This window comes from Vombatus ursinus, unplaced genomic scaffold (assembly GCF_900497805.2).
Source record: "Vombatus ursinus unplaced genomic scaffold, bare-nosed wombat genome assembly UNPS02006779.1, whole genome shotgun sequence".
In the NCBI taxonomy this organism is placed as follows: domain Eukaryota; kingdom Metazoa; phylum Chordata; class Mammalia; order Diprotodontia; family Vombatidae; genus Vombatus; species Vombatus ursinus.
In genome coordinates this window covers 18,590,469-18,612,026 of record NW_020946557.1, presented here as the reverse complement: position 1 = coordinate 18,612,026, position 21,558 = coordinate 18,590,469, and the positions used below count along the sequence as shown (strand labels likewise).

The window sequence follows — 21,558 nt, the reverse complement described above, 5'->3', positions numbered from 1 at the left end:
TAATAGGTTGAGGGAGGGAGAGATGGTTAATGGAGAATCAAGGGATGTTCATTAACTCCATTAAAATCTAGCTATCAGTGTTATTTGACTTAGCAATACGGAAAGGCAGAACTCAAGAGAAAGCCTGATGGTCTTGTCATTTTCTGTACAAATGTAAAATTTAAATTTTGCTGTATGTTATAGTCTTTACTGGAACTTTCCTTTGTCAGAAAGCCATGCAACTTTAAATGCCCTTTTAAAGAATCTATCTGTATGGAAATCCAGTAAAGATAGCAATTTTTTCAACCATATCTAACTTTTTCTAAATCCTCCTCAAGAACATTAATAAACTCTGCGAAGTAAAGCAAAAAAATCAGCAAATAAAATATATGAAAGAAAAAAAAGTCTCCACAAGAGGGAAAAAAAGAAAAAAAATTAAAGATTCATCCTGTTTGCTTTATATCACTGCCAGCCCTGCTCTGATCCTATAACAAGAGGAAAAGGGCCAAAGGTCATTATTATCTAGTTTGTTATTGGACTAAAAAGTAAAAACTTGATAGCTACCAGTTCCTGGCATGTCATCAACCCCGTTTGTGAATGTGATGGAGAATGGCTTGAAAATGACAGTAAACCTATTTGTTATCTGGGATAGTGCTGAAGAAAAAAGGCCCGGAAACTATACTGCAATTTCTGAATATCCTACTCAAGTCAAGGACCAAATGCTATGTGTGACTATTAGTATCCTTCCTGCCCCCACCCCAACACCCATCCCTACTCTGAGGGATCAGTGTGTCAGTAAGTCCAAAAATTTCAGAACACAAGAGAAGTTCAAGGGAAATATTAAATGTGTGATGGCATTTGCCACCCATTCACAGTAGAGAGACTGAAGAAATGAACGAATATAAGGCAATTCCAAATAGAAATATTATGGGCCAAGAGAATCCTTTGAAGAAACTCAAGAGAAAGAATATTCTGAATAATTACAATTACAACCCCCGAAAAGAGACCAGATTGACAACAGGGAGTCAGAGTAGAAGGAAGGAAAGGTCTAATGAGAGAAGATATAAATGGTCAACTTAGAGCTCTTCAAGAAATATTTGGAAAGAGACTAAATAGCTAATAATAGAAGCTGGAAAACTTTAACAAAGTAGTTGGCACTCTGGAAAAGAATGAAAGAAACAAAACTAAAAAACTCTGATATGATATTAAGTGTTAAATATCAACAGAATGAAAAAATTAGAACATATACAATAACTATTATTAAAAATAACCAACCATTGTCATAGGATTAAGGAGATTAATTTAAGAAGTTCTCTCTTCCCAAAGCAGGATGAAAAAAAAATTCACCTATTATATTCAAAGAAGTTGTAGAAGAAAATGATTAAGATTCATTTTAAGCCACATGAAAGAAACCCCAAATTTAGCAAAATCAAGAAAAAGTTTATAAGAAGCATGATATATTTAAGTTGACTTATTCATTTAAATACTTAGTTGTTTGTTATTAAAAGAAGGAAAAAGGATTAAGACTTACTGATTTGGTTCTGTTATGGTAAAATAGGGTAGTGGAGAAGTCTGGTGTCAGACTGTATAATAAATACAAATGGCATAAATGTACCCATAAAATGGAGAAGGATGGCAGCATAGATGAGAAACCCAAACAATTTGTTGTTTAAAATCTAGACATTTGAACATAAAGATTCATAAAAAGTTAGTTATGAGGAACTAAAGTAGAATCTATGATGTCTCAGATGAATACAAAAAAGTATATATATTAATCATGAGCTTAGATAAGCCAACTAAGCAAAGGTATGGTTAACAAACATAATGAAAGTGACAGTATACTTAAAGGCACAATAGAAAATGAAATAATATCAAAATTAAATATAAAACCACTGCATAGTATAGCAACTAACTACTTAAATGAATACATTAACTTAAATACAGGAGGAACTGAACAACAAAACAATAATTATTAGGGAATGTAACATACTTCTTTTAAACCTAGACAAGCATAACAGAAAAAAACAAATTGTAAGGATGTTAAGGATCTAAATAGAACAAAACATTAGAAATACTAGAAATATTAGATGTAATAGGACTTTGGCAATTATGAAATGATAATTGTAAAGATTATACATACTGTGCAGTTTTGCATTGTATCTTACAAATAACCATGTATCTTAAAAATAATAATTTATTAATAGTGCAGTATGTCAGAAATAATTAACATCTCTTTTATTGACCATAATGTAATGAAATGATCATTAGTAAGGAAATTTGAGGAAAGAATCATAAACTAAATGAAACTCATAAATGTCTTTATAGTTTAATCCTAAAAAATCATTGGGACAAAGAAAATGGAAACAATAAGACAACATACCAGAACAACATACCAGAACTTATGACATATAGCCAAAGCAATAATAGGAGGAAATTTTGCATCTCTAAATACATTAAGAAAAGAGATAAAAGGAAGGGCAAAAATCAAAGTACTGTGCATATAATTTAAAAAAACAAAATCAACACTTTAACTTCTAAACAAACACAAAAAAGAAAATGGAAAAAACAAAGAACAGACTACATTGAAAACAAAGACTATTGATAAGATAAAACAGACATTAAAAATGATTAGTAATATAGGAAAACCATTAATAAATTTGATTTTAAAAAAGAAGTAAAATCAAATTGTCAAAATGAAAGAAAGTGAATTACTGGAAACTATGTAAAAAAATTAAAGCAACAAATGAATTTCTTTTTAATCCTTATTTGCAAAAATATAAAACACCAAGATTAATAGGGCAAAATAATTAATATTAAAAACTATATTTCAGAAATATAAATTAAATGAGTCACAAAAACTTGGGCCAAGATTTTCCTTTTTGTTAATTTATCAAATATTTATTATAACAGCCAATATCTATATACACAAATTGTTTCACAGTATATACAAAAGGAATCTTATCTGATTTCTTCTATATGATCAACATAATCCAGAAACCAAAGAATATAGAGATAAAGTAGAGAAAGAAAACTGTTGCTCAATAGTACTAATGAATATTTATGCAAAGTATTGAATAAAATGTTAGTAAAGAAGTTATAACAATATATTTAAAATATTGTTTTTCACTATGACCAAGTAGGGATTTATGCCAGGAATGCAGAGGTGTTCCAATATTACAAAAACTATAAATAATAATAATACTCTACCTGAAGAAAAACCAACAAATGCCTATCATTTGTATTAAAATAGCAAAGGGTGTAGAAATAAGTGGAACTCAAAATGATAAAACAGATTTTATTTAGAATGAAGAGCAAGCATTATTTGGAATAAACACTAGAAGGCTTTCCATTAAGGTGAAAATCAAGGATATTTATTGCCACCACTATTGTTTTATATGTCTTCTAGACATATGGGCTATAGTAATAAGAGGACAAGAAATGGAGGAACTAAATATAGATCACAATCTAAATATACAATCACAATCATCTCTGTTGACATGCCATGATAGTTTACTGAAATATTCAGAGATTTAATGAAAAAATTGACATAGCAATTAATGGCTTCTATAAACCAGCAATATAAGAAACAAATCCATAAAATTATCAGACTTTCTATATATTGCAAACAAAAACCAGCAGGAAGAAATAGAAAAGAAAATTCCATTCCATATGTCTACAAAATGCCAAAATTTCTGAGTCTTAACATACTAAGACATCCTGAGGACTTTTATGAGTTCAGTTAGACAGTGCTCTTTATAGAAATAACACTTAAATAACTGGTAAAATAGTAATTGCTTATGAATGGGCTGTCTAGTAAATACAAATCATGGTAATACCTAAATTAGTTTACTGATTTAGCATCATTCCAAACTATCAGGGTTTATGGAACTAGACAAAACAAACACATAAAAATATTTATCTGAAGCAGTCAAAGATCAAAAATCTCCAGAGAAATTATTTTTAAAAGGAGATATGAAAGAGATTTAGTATTACCATATTTAATTTATATTGTTAAGCAGTAATCATCAAGCATATTTAGTACTGATCAAATAATAGAAAAATCAATTGTTTTAACAGATTAGGTAAACAAGACCCAGAAGACAGCAAACATAATAACCTAATGTTCAAGGAAACTAAAGAAAAAAGTACTTGTATATATAGAATCCCTGTTAGATTACAATTGCTGAGAAACATGGAAAGAAGTTTGGCAGACACTAGGTTATGACCAGCAACTGATACTACATACCAAAATTTGAATTCCAAGTATACATGAGATTAATGTAAAAAAGTTAAATTTTTTAAATGAAAGAAGAAAGGAAGGTAACAGTTTTCAGATATATGGTTTGGAGGTAATTCTTAAACAAATATACAACTTCGGTTAAAAACAAAAAAAAACTTTTTGCATGAACAAAATAAATGTAACTAGAATAAGAAAAGAAGTTGATTGGGAAAAATCTTTGCATTCACTTTCTGATAAAAGTCTGACAAATATGATATTTGAATAATTAAAGCAAACATATAGGTGTTGGAATAATTCTTAATAAATGGTTATATGATGTGAACTGGTAGTATTCAAAAGAACAAATGTAAACTATCAACAATTATGTAAAAGACCCATCCAAATCATAAGAGAAAAATCAAACAACTCAGGTTTTACTTTATGCTCAACAGATTGAGAAGATCAAAAAAAGAAAAGAAAAGAAAAGAAAATATCAGATATAGTAGTGAACACATTCACTAATAAAGTGTTCCTATAGTTATAAATTTATGTAACCATTCAGGGAAACAATTTGAAGCTAAAAGAGAGAGTAACTAAACTGCATGTAACATTTAATTCTGTAGTAGTTTTCCATAGCAGTTTTATTAGAAATAGACACCATAAAGTTAATAAAAAAAGATCTCATGTATACAAAAAGATTTAATAGCATCACTTTTTGAGGCAGCATTTTTTAAGGTTGTTGCTCATCAATTATAAAATGGCTGAACAAATATATTGCACCATAAGAAATGAGTAATATGAAGAAGTCAGAGAAACTTAGGAAAACTTGATTTCACTGATGCAGTGTGAAGCAAACAGAACCAAGAAAACAATCTATATAATCACCATAATAATGTGAAGGAAAACAAAGTTAAATCAGCTACTCTTATCAATGACTCAACCAACCTTGATTTTAGAGGACTGACAGTAAAGCAGAGAACTGGTGGTCTATAGGCACAATGAAGCACTACATTGCAAATTTGTTGGAATTTTTTTATTGTTTTGCTTAATTATAATTCTTTATTATAAAGGACATTTGAGAGAAATATTGGGATGTGAAAACAATATTTACTTTTAAAAGTTTTAAAAAGAAAGTCTACCTGATCAAGTTTATCTGACCAGTAGGATGTAAGCTGCTTGAGGGCTTTTTTTTCATTTTTGTCTTAGTGCCACTTGTGCAGAGCTGATTAACAAATATTTGTTGAATTGTACAGTTTATGAAAGGGATTTTGATCATTATTCACAGAGAAGTTCAAATGGTTTGTAGAAGATTTCATTGTGAAGAAGACATATAGCATAGCAATGTATAGTACCAAACTATAGTAGCACTTCTGCAGATCAGCACCTAGTTTTAGCAGTATAGTGTAATGAAAGGTGCATTTGATTTGGAGTCAGAAGACCTGGGTTTAAATCTTGGCTTTTTACTTAGCACTTGTATAATCTTGAGCAAGACACTTCTCTCTGGGGCTCAATTTCCTCGTTTATTAAATGAGAGAGTTGGACAAGATGATGTCAAAGATCTCTTCCATCTCTAAACCCCACCAGTCAGATAACAGGAATCATCAGGCAATAGACACTTAAGCCTAGTGTCTGTCTGTCTTTGTCATTCTGTTTCTCTGTATCACTCTGTCTCTGTCTCTCTGTCTCGGGCTCTCTGTCTTTCTGTCATTCTCTGTCTGTCTCTGTCTGTCTCTCTCTCTGTCTCTGACTGACTGTCTGTCTCTCTCTCTCTTTCTCTCAGTTTCCTGTAAGTAGTTTGTCATGCCTTTTATCCCTTCATTCATTACTTTGTGATTCTTTGTTTTATCCTGTTTTTGCCAGGCTTTTTTTCTAATAAAATAAAGATGCTTTTGTTCTTAATATCCAAAGATGAAGTCAGTGAACACATTTTAAAGGATCAGTGGGCATGACATAAATGTATTTATGTTAGTGGGAATTTTACCTATATAACTAATGCCGGATGGAGCTGAGATTACATATTATAAGTAGTGTTGGGGGACAAATGGACTTTTTACAAAGTGTGAACATTTTCAGAAGTATCATATTACAGGAGCCTTAATTTCTTCCAAAATGTATTACTATTTGCCACACACAATTAGGACCAAAGGTTTGTTCTCTGTCTGAAATATCAGCTCCAAATCTGCCTTACATAGTCAGATAGTTTTCAGTTTAGCTTCTTCCAGTGCAATGGATTATTAGAGAACCTGCTAGCCCTAAAACCTTACTACAATTATGTCTTTTGGGGACTTTGGGATAGGAAGTGTTACATAGGCTATGAAACTTGGTTATAGTATCTCTAGAAAAGGGATTATTAGATTAAAACACATAAGGTTAATAGTGATACATATTTAATTACTTAATCCAACATTATTTTAGTTCTATGTAATATATCAAATGCTCATAAATCTATGTGATAGTCATATGCATAATTCTGATGATGCCACTCTCCTATTCAGTAACTTTGAATGGCTCCAAATTGCCTATCCTGTGAATGAAGTGAAAACTCCTTAGCTTGTCATTCAAGATACACCATACTCTGGCCCCAATCTACTTTTCCACTCTTTTTAATAATAACTGGGAGTTATATATCACTTTACATTTTGCAAATCACTTCAAAGATCTAAAGTACATTAACTTATTTGAGACTGAGAGCAATCTCATGAGCCAGGACTACAAGTTTTATTCTCATTTTACAGATTAGGAAACTGAGGCTCCTAAAGGATATATGATTTATTTATGTTCCCTGAGCTTAGAAGTGTCAGAGGTGGAATTTAAATGCAGTTCTTCCTGATTTCAGATTCAGTACTCCATCCACAACACTGTGCTGCACCTCTATATTCTTTAAATTCAGGGATGGGGAACCTGTGGCCTCGAGGCTACATGTGGCCCTGTAGGTCTTTAAGTGTGATCCTTTGAGTGAATCCAAACTTCACAGAATAAATCTCCTTAATAAAATGATTTATTCTGTAAAACTTGGACTCAGTCAAAAGGCTGCACCCAAAGACCTAGAAGTCCACATGTGGCCTCCAAGCTGCAAGTTCCCCACCCCTGCTTCTAGTCAAATTGATTTGACATTTCTGGAAGATGCCCCATATTTTTTTTTCTTTGCCAGAATGACTTTGCATGTGCTCTTCCAACCACCTGAATTTCCTTTCCTCCAGTCTTAGTCTGTCAAATATTTATGCACCTTTTGAGGCTCAGGGTTTTTTTTTATGACCCATCAATCATTGGACATTAATTGAATATCTACTAAGTGTAAAGCCAGGTGCAATGGTGGATAGAGGGAAATATGACATAGTCCTTGACTTTATGAAACATACAATCTAGAAGGGAAAGAAAAGATAGAGACTCAATCAAAGACAAATAACAGTACCACAAGTAACTGACTATGGTCCATGGAGTATTATAAGACAATAAATAGTGTAGAAGGCCAGAAGAAGGAAAAGTCCCCTGGCAGAGAAGACTTTAATGATTTGAGGAGTAATTACCTATTCTAGTTTATAAGCCTTTATTCATATTAATGATTTTTTTTTGCATTTTACCAGTGAATGACTTTGACTTCATCAGGAATTATGTTGAAAATCTTCATGCAGCAAGTTTAGTACTATCAAATATGATTAAAAGCCTAGTATGTCAGATTTTTAAAGTATTGATCAATCTCATAGATTATTTTTCTCATTTTTTCTTAAAAATTATTTTATAAGAGACAAATTCAAAAGGAAACCTAGTGATTTCCTAAAAATACAAGATAAGAATTAAAATCTATTTTTTTAAAGGAAAAAGGTTGGGGCAGTTAGGTGGTGCAGTGGATAGAACATTGGCCCTGGAGTTAGGAAGACCTGAGTTCAAATCCGATCTCAGACCATATACTTGACACTTACTAGCTATGTTAAGTCACTTAACTCCAATTGCCTTGCAGAAAGAAAGAAAGAAAGAAAGAAAGAAAGAAAGAAAGAAAGAAGGAAGGTGTATCTTCAACCACAGGTCAGATGATGAGGGATTGGCACGTTATACATTATGTATAAATTTGATGTTTATCTAGTATTATATTCCTCAGTACATAATATAGCACTGTGTGGGATTGGATTTTTAAAAAAGTATATTAGGGCCTTGTAACTTTAGTTCAAAGTTTATTTAAGGCAAAATGCCATGGGGATAACTCTGGGAATGTGCCAGGGTAGGAACAGAGCAGGGTCAGCTATGTCAGCATCCACAGTGTAGCCTGGACTTGGAGTGAAGTTCTCTCACTTGCTGTGGTCCCATTTGTTTGATAATTCTAAGCCAGCTCCCTTGTTTGCTTCAGCATTATCCTAGCATAAGAGCCACTTAATTTGTATATTATCATCTGCTGGGTTGATGTATGCTTTGAAGTTTGAATACCAATAATTCCTTCACTGTACATCAGGGTTTCCTTAACTTTTCTGTGTCATGGACCCCTTTGGCAGTCAGATGAAGTTTATGAATGTCTTTTCAGAATAAGGTTGTAAAATGCATAAAATATAATACATAAGATTACAAAAGAAACCAATTACATTGAAATACATATATATGTACATATATATGCATGTGCATATGTGTATGTACATATATATTTTATCAATCCAAATTAACAGATCCCTGAAATCTCTGCTGTGCATATTTAAGCCACCTTGACATAGTTCAGACCAGAGCGTTGCACTATGTAGTCACTTCTTAATAATGAATTAAAATGAAGGGGAACATTGAAAGGGGCCATTGAAAACTACACAGGGTCCGTCCATCTGAGCCAGTCTGGTTATCATAGAGGAGAATGTGGTGTTTGATAATCAGGGTAGTCAGGCAATGAGATGTATGGGGCATTTAGGGAGGACCAGGACCTCTGGTGTGAGGGCTGCTGAGCACTTTTCAGGTCTGCTCATACATATTTGGTGCCCACTTATCATCCATCTCTCACCTGTGGCTCCCAGAAGCTGTAGCATGTACAGTAGCCACCCATGGTAAACCGTCTCAATAGATGGGTTAAATGAGGTTGAGGGTTAACTGACAGGCTTGAAAACTGTCAGTGAGTTAAGGGGATGTCTACCCCACGAGTATGAAAACTTCCCTCAGAGGAATGGATGGATGAGATAAATTTGTTCCAGTGGGTGTGAAGGAGGTCGAAGCAGGCTCTGTGGAGTGTTTAGAGCTTGGTCAGACATTGAAGATGTCAACATCATCCACTGCATCCCACGCCATTGCCAGTTGTCCTGATTTTTGTCTTGCCAGTGGACTTTATTAACCCTTTTTATGCTTCTCTTGAGTCTTGTATTTGAAAATAAAAATTTTCTATTCAGTTCTAGTCTTTTCATCAAGAATGCTTGAAAGTCCTCTATCTCATTTAATATCCATTTTTTCCCCGAAGGATTATACTCAGTTTTGCTGGGCAGATGATTCTTCGTTTTAAACCTAGCTCCTTTGACTTCTGTAATATCACATTCTAAGGCCTCCGATCCATTAATGTAGAAGCTGATAAATCTTGTTACTCTGACTGTGGCTCCACTATACTTGAATTGTTTTTGGCTGCTTGCAATATTTTCTCCTTTACTTGGGAACTCTGGAATTTGAATATAATATTCCTGGAAGTTTTAATTTTGGGATCTCTTTTAGGAGGTAATTGGTCAATTCTTTCAATTTCTCTTTTACCCTCTGGTTGTATAATCTTAGGGCAGTTTTCCCTGATAGTTCCTTTTTTTAATTAATTAATTTATTCATGTTTAGTTTTCAACATTCACTTCCACAAGATTTTGAGTTCCAAATCTCTCTCCCTGTTCTGCTTCTGACTTTCTGGACTGTGACACTATATTCTCATTGACATCCCCGTGCACTGGCAACTTCTCCCCATTTCTTTCCCTGATTTTAAGCTTTCTTTTGTGTGTTGTCTTCTCTCATTAGGATGTAAGGTGCTTGGGGGAAGGGACTGTCTTTCATTTGCTTGCATTTGCATCCCCAGCACTTAGCATGGTGTCTGGCATATAGTAAATGCTTAGTAAATTCTTCTTGCCTTGCCTTCATCCTTAGTACCCAACATAAGTCCTTACACATAGTAGGTGCCTAATAAATGTTTCAAGGAATGATTGAATCTATCAGTTTATCAGTACCAATTAGATTTAAGTATATTAACCATTGAAGTATTTTTGCCTTCAAAAATAGGATAATGGTTATGTTAAAAATGACTATAAGAATGAATTCTTGATTAAAGGTCAAGGCTATGGCATTAAGAGAGATTTTTACAAAGAATGTTGAATCTAAAGAAAAGGGAAGATGAAAACCAATGTAGTCATTTTAAGGACAAGTAGACATATTATTAATATTTTTCAGGATATTCCTAGTTATAACATCCAGTTTTTCAGATTTAGTATTAATTTCAAAATTGTCAGGCTATTCTGATTTCCCCAGAGTGGAATGTTTGATGTAAATTGCCAAGTACACTACATTCCAAATATGTGAGTCCTGCTCATATTTGAGGATAGGGATGCGTCATCTATTAACGTTTATAAAAGTTCCAGGCATCCTGTGGGCATTTAACAAATTGAATGATTGACTACATGCTCTTTCAAGAAGAAAAGATGTTTTTTTTTTTTAATCCTGAGGTCAGTGGATTTTACTTTTTTTTTGTTGTTGTTGAATAATTATATTCTCTGAAGTACCTTAAAAACATTCGGTGTGAGATGTATATATTTTTTTAATTTGAAAGAAATTTAATCATTGTTTTAGACAATAAGTTTCCAGGAAGTCATCATTCTAGACAACATTCTAGACAAAGTGAAGCGTGATGTGCCAACAATTTAGAGACAAAAGAAGCAAGACCAAATCTCTCAAGTAACAAATCACTCAATGATGAGGCAAAACAAAAACGGAAAAATCTGATAAGAATATATAGAGAAAACAAGGAGCATGTAATATTCTTTGGACTGTATCAGAGTATAGAAAGGATTCGTGATTTTGTTAACTGAGGGATCTGCTTCCACAGGATGATTATAGAGGTTAAGTAACTTAGAGATACAGAGCTGATAAGTATCTATCGCAAGATTTTTTTCCTCTAAGGTCTAGGTTTTTCTTAATCTAAGCCCGGTGCTCTACCTATTATACCATGCTGTCATTTCCTTAGTTCAAGTTTTATTTGGAGAGGCCTGAAAAGAAAATCTGGTCTTTACTAATTCTGGTGAAAGTAGAAAAAACATAATCTATGACCAAAGATTTCATTTTAATTAGTAGAAATTGATCTATATTTCAAATTGTTATGTAAATTTGTGAAATGTATATCCCACAAAAAACTTTTTCAGTTTTAAGTTCAAGTTTTTGCCCATTAATTCATATAACAAGCATTTAATACGTATCTGCTACATGCCAGAAATCTTTGCTAGACATGGCACTTACAATCAATGAAAAAGCCCCTTCCCTCAAAGAAGTTTACATTTTATTGAGGCTGAGAGCAGAACAGGAATACAGATGAATAAATACAACACATACAACATAGATACAAACCAATTTAGTGAAAAGTAGAGGTGGTCTAGCAGATCCTAGGATGCTTTCTGGCACAAGTTAGCACTTGAGCTTAGCTTTAATGAAAACTAGATATTCCTCAGGGCAGTTAGGTGGCACAGTGGATGGAGTTGAGAAGACCTGAGTTCAAATCCAGCTTCAGATACTTGCTAGCTATGTGACCCTGGGCAGGTCTCTTAACATTGTTTGCCTCAGTTTCTTATCTGCAAAATGAGCTGGAAAAGGAAATGGCTAACCACTTCAGTATCTTTGCCAAGAAAATCCCAAAGGGAGTCGCAAAGCATCAGACATGACTGAAACGACTAAACAACAACAACAACAACAGAAACAGCACAGCAAGGAGATATTTCTCAAGACAGAGGTGAGGAGGGAGTACATTCCAGGCTTGAGGGATAGCATGTACGAAGATGGAACACTGAGTACAGTACAGGAAATAACAAGCTGGCTAGTTTGGTTGTAACATAGCATATGTTGAATAAGCTGCAGGAAAAAAGGTTGGCAGGAATTAGATTATGTTAGTCTTTAAAAGCCAAACAGAGACTCTCTTCAACTCTTTTGAGTATGTCGGAACGCTGTGAGTGAGAGATGAGGAGTTATCCTTTCTCCTCATTCCCTAGCAGTCAGCTCCTAGGGTTACACACAAATGGGAGTGAGAAGAGATGCTTGCATAAAGGTGTCTGAGCCTAGACATCCAAACCGTGGATGCCTCATTATTGTCTTTCTTTCTCTGGGTGCAGGTGACCAAAGAGCAATTCTGATGTGGTTGTTTTGAGCCTTGGCTTTCACTTAGTGGGTTCAAGAGGTCAGGAGCTCCTGGGTGCTGGTTCTTAGCAGGTGATCTCTGCAACAACTTCACAGAGGAGATAAGAGATCTAAGAAAGCCCAAGCCAGGCTCCTTGTGAGCTTCACCAACAGTGCAGGTCAGAGGTGAAAGGGAAATATCTCTTCAATAGTTTCACAAGTTTCCCATGAGTTTTTAGACCTTCCTCTTCTCCTCAACTTCTCCCACCCCCAACAGCCACACACTACAATTGGAATTACTATGGGTTACTGTATATCATGTTTTATACTTGTCAACACACACCTATAAATTTTCATTTTAAATACATCTTTTTGTGGAGGGAGAGTTTGTGTTTTATCATATTAGTGCTTGGGCTTCTTGTGCAGCAGAGTGACATACTCAGATCTATGTTTTAAGAATATCCATTTGGCAGCTGTGTGGTAGATGTCTGAGAGAGGAGAGAGGATGAAGGCAGTGAGACCAATTAACGCACTATTACAATAGTCCAGGTGAAGTTAAATAAGGCCCAAGCCTATGTGATTGGAGAAGAGAGAAAATGTCAGAGATATTCTGGAAGTAAAATCAATAATGCTTGGCAACTTACTAGAAATGTGGGGTGAGTTAAAAATGAGTTCTGTTTTAGACATGGTGAATTTGAAATGTTTATATCTTATCCAGATGGAGGTTCCATAGAGAAAGTATTGCTATTTCTAACACTAAGAAAATCTATGGACACCTACCATTTCTTTAGATAGAATACCCCTGGAATGAAATGTTGGGTTTTGGATTGCATTGTATGGTTTGCCACTTTCTTGCAGTAAGATCTTAAGGAATTCATTTTACATTCTTGGTACAAATCAAATCCTTAAGCTATGAATTTCTGGAAAAATGAATAATATTGGTCCCTTTCCTTGCTCCTAGAAGAAGGTAATGTATGAGAAGAGGACTGGATTTAAGTGGCAGGAATCATAAGATCAAAACCTGACTCTGTTATTTACTAAGCTAGGAAACCAAGCAAGTCACTTAATTATTTAAGCCTCAGTTTCATCATCTGTCAAATGGAGATAAAAATGTCTATAGTTTTAACCATAAAGCTTTCTTGTGAAGATAGAATGATATTGCATACTTTAAATGTTTTATAAACTTTGAAGTATCATTATCATTTGAAGGAGGAGGAGGAGGAAAAAGAAGAAGAAGATTATGATCATGATCATAATGATGACGACAATGACCAGATGGCTGATGGAGGAAACCAGAATGGTGAAGAATTAGAGTAATTACATTGCCTTCCTTGAGAGAGGAGATTAAAACAGATTAAGAAGAAAGATGAAAGATGGCCAGTAGAAAGTAAAAGCATAGGCTCATAAAATGTCTGGGCTGAAAGGTACCTGAGAGATCTTCTAGTTAAAACTCTTCATTTTACTAATTAGAAATCAGAAGTTCAAAACAATAAAGTGTCCTGTCCAAAGTCACACAGCTATTTCTTGGCAGAATTGAAACTAGAACTCTGGTACTCTGATTTCCTATTTTATGTCTTTTCAAAACAGTTTTTCAGGTAATCTCATAATTTAAATCTAATGGGGAAAGAAGATTTGATCTGGAAGCTAGGTGGATACAATACTAAACTTGGAGTCTAAAAGATCTGAGCTCAGATCGGTCAGTCAATACGACTCATTTAAACCCTCTATATATTAGTTTTTTAATCTATAAAATGAGGAGATTGTATTTGATGGCCTTCAAAGTCATCTACAGTCTGAAATCTATGATTCTGTAACTCTCAATTGGAACATTTGGATAAATCACATGGGATTATTTTATTTGCATGGGGATGCAGAAATATTAAAGATATCTATCTAATTGTTGCCCTTTTCCTTATCTGAGTAAACTAGTTGAATTCACTTGACATTTTCCATTTCTTTCTCCTCTATAACACGCTACCTTATAGTAGAGAAAGAACATTGTATTAGGAATGAAAACATTTGGTTTCTAATCCCTGAGCAGTCACTTTAGAGAAGTTACTTAGATCATAGATTTAGAGCTAGAAATGACCTTAGAGATTATCCAGTCCAATTCCTTCATTTTAAAGATGAAAAAATTAAGACACAGGCAACCCAAGTCCTCCTTCTAGATTAAGCATTTATTCCTTGATACTCTATGCCTTTATCTATACACAGCAACAACCCTTTCCCCCCTCCTCATTCCCCTACTGTGAGCTCACACTCACAGGTCAGGTCCCAAAGGTAGCTGCTACTCTTATTCTAAGGGTTTCAGTGGTCACTCTACGTAGCTGGATTTCTAGTACTGTCATTCAAAAGTCCAAACTGGTGTGTTTCCCATTGATAATCAGTCAGCCAGACTTCGGGTAGCTTTTAGAAAGTGTACTTACTAAGCTGATACAGCAAGAGCAGTCAGTACTAAACATTCTCCTCCCAAAAGGGGGCCACTTTCATCTTGTACACACAATGTTCCTAGGGAAAGTGGGGTTAATTAAAGTATAGTGGTAGTTACACACACACACACATGGAACATACAACAAAGGGGCACTTCTTGACCCCTGGCCCTGGAAATTCTCCATTTCCATTGTAGAATATGCATGAAGTTCTACTTAGATGTAGCTTTGCTGGGCACAGCATCCATATATCTTTTGTTTCTACTTTTGTAGCATCTCTTGTACTTGTCCCTTTCACTCCTCTCATTCTCCACCACCCTGTTGCAAACCCTCATCACCTCACACCTGGATTATTGCGGTAGCCTACTGGTTGGTCTTCCTGTTTCAAGTCTTTCCCTACTCCATTCCACCCTCTATTCAGCTGCCAAGGTGATCTTCCTAAAGCAAGGTCTGACCTTGTAACGCCTCTACTCAATAAACTGCATGACTCTGTATTACCTTTGGGATCAAATATAAAATCCTTCTTATACTTTATTCCTCTCTACATGCTACGTGATCCAGTGACACTGGTCTTATTGTTCTTTGCACAGGATACTCCATCTCCTAACTTTGCGCCTTTTTACTGCAGTCCTCCATTCTTGGAATACTTTCCTTCTGCCTCTGGATTCCCAGGTTTCACTAGCTTTCTTCATGACTCACCCCAAATTTCAACTTCTGCAAGAGATCTTTCCCAGTCTTTTCCTCTTCCCCCTAAGACCCAGTGCCTTCTCTGTGAGATTATTACCTATTTACTCAGTATATATCTTGTATGTATGTAGATTCTGCACATTCTCTCTCTAATTATAATATGAGTTCCAAGAGTTTACAGACTGTGTTGATGCCTTTCTTTATATCTCACTGGCACAAAGTAAGCATTTAACAAATGCTTATTGCCTGACTACTTAGTTCTCATTTGTCACTTCTCTATGTCATGATTTCTGAAGTAATAACCATCCTCAGTAACCTTTCCACATCTATTTGCTGATGCTTCTACTGCCATTGGCCACTATTACTTTGATGACCACTGTGATGGTGTTTGATCACAATTAGGATCTCTGTCTCTTCTGAACTCACACTGTTGTTAACTGGGCACATTCCTCCTGAGATTGTTGATTGCTTATTCAAGGAAGGAAACACAAAAGAGAGATGAATCTATCCCAGTAGGTTTACCCTAGAGAAGATATATGTTTGAAGCAATCATTCAGCCAGCTGAAAGACCAGGCAAACACCTTTTTCTCTATCCAACTCATAAGAAGCAACTCAATGCAGCTCTCCTTCTTCAAAGCCCAGGGGTAGAATAAAAGAAGGGCAGGTCAGCCCTTTCACATGTACACTCCATTCCATCTCAGCAACTCTTGAGTCATCAATTCTTCAGTCTCCACTGAAATTTAGAAGACTTTTGTCATCACACAGTACCAAACCCTGAGTCATCATGGCCAGAAGCAGCATTACCCCAAACTTAGATGTAGTCATTTGTGCAGAAACTGAGAAAAGAATACTGTCAGTGCTTCAAGCATTGTCTAATCCACTCTGATCACATTCAATAAGGGGTTTCAACTAGATGATCTCTAAGGCCTCTTTTGCCTAAAACATTCTGTGATCTATAAATTTGTAAGGTAGAGGAAGAGGAAAGGAATTCTTATGACTTTTTCCTACCAGATATTCAGATTACTCAGACCTTTAGAAATGTAATGAAAAGTGTAGAAAAAGGTTTTATGAGAGGCTCAGAATGGTTAGAGGTTAGACAATTGACATTACTTAGGCTACATCTACACAAAACATTTTTCTTAAAAATGCTGCCTGGAATAGATCTGTGTTAGAATGGTGTGCTGTCCATTGTATTTGATATGATCATTTACAACAAATGAGTATGCCAATTATTCTCATGTTCCCTGAATGGCAGAGATAATAAAGGGATATCTTTCTATGTTCTTTGTCTCACTTGCTATTTTTGCTTGAATAAATATAACTAGCATTTGCTTGGCTTTCCTAGTGGTCATATTTGTTGTTGTTTTACATGATTATGGTAGCAGCTGATCAGAAGTAGTGGGTCAAGTTGTGTCTAGAGACATTCCTAAAATCCCCACCAACTTCGAATATAGTTAAAGGCATACCCCATGGTGGAAATTTTATCCTAGGCAATGTGAATTACTGAAGCTAAGGGAGTCATGTATGTATGGCTAAACTATAACTGAATTTGTTCCTTAGGGCTTGAAAATTACATAATTATTTTCCCCCTTTTCCTTCCTTGGTAAAATGTCAAATGCAAGAAAAAAAAGTACAATAGTCAGTAATTCTTAAAATTGGACTCCAAATGAAACCCTGCTGTACTTTATGTGTCTATTAAATTATATTAGTAGTAGGAAGCATAGAAACATAATTGGGAGAGAACTGTAGCTAATTGACAGTTCCCAGGCAGAATTGCTAATAGTTTATGTGTCCAGAATTCCTTTACATCAGTATTAACCACTGTCAGACCCTGGACTCCAGGAGGTTTCAACAACGATGACAACAAACAATAACATATCAATAGCAATAAATGACTATATGAGAAAGGAATGGTTTTTCCTTTCTACACAATAAAGACATTAAAATATATATTATTGTTATTGTTATTATTACTTGAATCTTCAAAACCTTTAATCTTGGAAAGGTAGTTGAATTGTGATTGGTTATGGATGGAAGAGATGGTAGTCTTGTAAAGATAAACCTAGCTCTTTTTCACTCCTCTCACGAAGGGTCAGTGTAGCTTAGTAGATAGAAAGCCAGTCCTGGGGTCAGGAAGCCCTTCGTTCCAGCCCTCTGATAGTATACTGGTCATTTGATCCTGGATAGTTACCAGTGGCTCAGGCAACTCCATAAGACAAAATGTCACAGAGCAGGAAGGAGCCAATGCGCATTGACATAGGAAATTCTTCACTGAGATCTCCCTAAATAGAAGAAATAATAGGTCTGGTTAAACAAAATAATAATAATAATTAAAAATTTAAAAGCCTGCAACCACTACCTCTATTACCAAAGTAAAAATAAAAACTCTCTCTCTTCCTAGTAAGTGGAAAATTGCCAGCACCTCTGGATTGATTTCAGCTGACCTCTGACCAATGAGCATACCAATAAAAATGGCTTCAGTATTTCAAACCTATTCCAATTTTGGCTTTTCTTCAATAAAGTTAATTAGAGCTGGGAGGAAACATCCCAATGCTCCTGTTCTAGTGATAAGGAAACTGATGCAAAGAGAGGTAAAAAGATTCACTTAAAGTCACACAGTGAGTAGATGGTAGGTAGTGCCAGAACTAAAACCCATGTGTCCTGACTCCATATCTAGCATACTTTCCAATACATCCTACTTCATATGATCACACATTTTGAGCTTAAAGGGATAACATGTCATTTAATTCAACTCTTCATTTTTCAGATGAGAAACTAGGACAGACCAGTGAGGCAAAATAATAATAGCCTGCAACACAACAATAATAGCCAAATTTATGTAGCACTTTAATGTTTGCAAAGCACTTTTTGTATATTATTACATTTGATTCTAACAACCTTCTGAGGTAGGTGCTACTATTATCCCTATTTTATAGAGGAAGAAACTGAGACTGAGTTTAGGTGATTTCCTCAATATTAGATGGTTAGTTAGTCTCTGAGGCTGGATTCATGCAGATATTCAAATACATGTCCCAGGTTGTCAAGCAAAAGGTGCTCACATTGACACAGTAGCCCAGCCAGGATCTCTTCCCTTGTGGCTTGATTTGTAGTCCATGTTCTTTCCAATATGTGATTCTTTCACTTATGAGTGTGCCACTTCATGAAGACGAGGATTATGTCTTTGCACTTGTAATAGCACCATGTAATATTTGTATTAGTGACTATAGTGTAATAATATAATGTAATATTTGGTAAAGGTTAAGATCTTAACTTACTTCAAAGAAAGATCTTAGCCAATCTCAAAAGGACAAAGAAATATTTGAAATGAGATTGAAAAAAAAAAAAAACTTGGGATATCTATTGAAAAGAAGCAGATAAATGTATAAAGAATCTACTCTGGAAAAAAAATACACCCACAGACACATACAGACAAATTCTTACAATGGGTAAAGAACAATGTTTTCTTTATGCAAGTGTGCACAGCAATGGCAAAACCAGCCTACATGAATACAGATTTTAAACTTGCAAGTCATATGAGAAATGTCATTGGTCTGTTTTATTTTTTTGCCTGAAAGGACCAGTCACAGGGTCACCAAATGGAAGTGATTTAGAGGATTATTCAAATAAGTTCTCACTGCCACTGGTTTCTTACTTCATCACAAATCTGCCATAAATTGGAAGTGCACCTAATGACCATATGGATACTGTACTCATATTGTCAGTTGATATGTGTGGAACAGGAATCAGATTTGTTCTGCTTAACTCTAAATGAAAGAACTGTGGCTAATGGGGAGGTATTACCTAAAGTTCAGTTTAATCAAAAGAAAATTTTACTGGCGCTTAGAGGTATCCCAAACATCAATTCTCTATCTGGCAAGGTACTGAGCTCCCCATTACTACAAGTCTTCAAACAGTTATTCAATTATCATGTTATATGTTGAGTATCCTTCAATTAAGGGTTGGTTGCCCTACTTTAGAACTTGAAGGTGGCTTCTGAGGTTCTATTCAATGCTAATGATTCTAGGCAACTATGATGATTCTTTGACATATTACACAACAATAACATTATGAGGTAGAATTGAGTAGTAAAAAGTTTAGTGAATGTGGGGACAGATGACCTGAGTTCTATGATTTTACATTTCTTAATTGTAGTTCCAGCTTTGTCTCTTAAGGTCTTGGACAAATCATTTTGGGTCTACATTTCCTCAAGTGCAGTAGCTAGCGTTTATAGGGAACTTTAATGCTTGCAAAGCACTTTACAAATATTACCTTATTTGAACATCTCAACAACATTGGGAAACATGTTCAATTATCCCCATTTTACAAGTGAGGAAACTGAAGCAGACAGAGGTTAAGTGACTTGCCCAGAGTCACAAAGCTAGCTAATATCTAAGGAACAATTTGAACTCAGATCTTCTTAACTCCAAGTCCAGCATTCTCTTGACTCCAGGTCCAGCATTCTATCTACTAGGCCACCTAGCTACCTAGGTCATGTAAAATGAAAAGTTTGGGAAAGATGTTCAATAGGAGGACCTTCCAGCTCTAAAATTCTACTAAACTTGCATAATACTTGCTCCTGTCATTTTCACAAGATTGTAACACCTCTTGTGCTCTTATTGCAAATGATTTTTACTTGTCAAATTCAACCTGTATGCTGTGTGGGGTATAATTTCATACTTGGGAAATCAGTATTTTTGCTCATCACAAATTCTCAAATTTGCATATACTGGTGTCAAGGAGGGTTTACTACATAATTTTGCAAATAGCGTTAAATATTTCTATTATTAAAGTTCAAAGTGTACTCATTCTGTCCCCTGGCCAAACTCTCTTGCCCCAACTAGTTGATTGTCTTCCTGTCCACCCCATTCCAAATCTCATTTCCTAGTGTCACCACTTTGATTTAGATGCTGATAAGATTCTCTGGGGAAAGCGTCGGTGGTCCCCAATTTACTGACAATCTTTATATCTCAAGTATTTATTTGTAAGTTGCTGTAAATACCAAATACATCTTCTCATGGAAACACTATTACTTATTGTGATTAGGTTTCCAGACTAACCCACAAAGAACTATTCAATCATGCTTATTTCATCATCATGCATGCTAAAATTGTAATGATACAGAGAAGATTAGCATGGCCCCTAGACAAAGCTGACATGCAAATTTATGAAGTGTTCCATAATTTTTGAATGTAATGGAATACTACTGTACCATAACAAACAGCAGAAGGAATAGTTTGAGAGAAACCTAGGAAAACTTATATGAACTAGTGCAGAGGGAAGTAAGCAGACGAATAGCAACATTGTAGAGACAACTTTGAAAGACTTAAGAACTTTAATCAATGCAATGAAGAAACAAGATTCTATAAGACCAGCAATAATTACCTCCTTACAGAGACTAAAAGTATCAAGATTCAGATTTAGAAATCTAAGATTTTATGATTCTAAGTCAGCTGTTCTATATTCTGGGTGATTTCAATGGGATAGGAAAGTTGCCTTTAATTTACATTTAAGTGTGACTGACCAAAAAACTCAACCCTGCCAGGGGCTATTTCCATTTTCAGACAAAAGCTCTTTAACTTAAGTTTTGAACTGGTATGGGTCAATTATAAGGTAAATATATACTTGAGCAGCAATGTTATTGCACAAACAAAGTTTCCTTGTTTATTTTCTATCCTTATAGTGTAGTGCAAAGGGTGCTAGAATTGAAGCCAGGAGATCTGATTTCCAGTACTGACTTTGCCAGTTACAATGTGATCTACTAATAAGTCACAAACCCTCTGAGCTTCAATGCCTTCATTTGTTAAATGGGTATGACAATACTTGTACCTGACAGGGTGGTTATAAGGATCAGATAATGTAAAACAAATCATTATATACATATAAATTTTTCATCTTATTTTTGGGGTCACTTCTCCTGTCCCTTCACATTTTTCTATAATGTCA

General features: G+C 34.8%; 1 non-coding gene across 1 annotated transcript; it reads left to right on the top strand.

The window, feature by feature from the left end:
• Positions 1-20,692: 20,692 nt before the first annotated feature.
• LOC114033231 lies at positions 20,693-20,799 on the top strand. Its single transcript, XR_003567938.1, has one exon. It is a non-coding gene; the product is annotated as a U6 spliceosomal RNA (small nuclear RNA).
• The last annotated feature ends 759 nt before the right edge of the window (positions 20,800-21,558 follow it).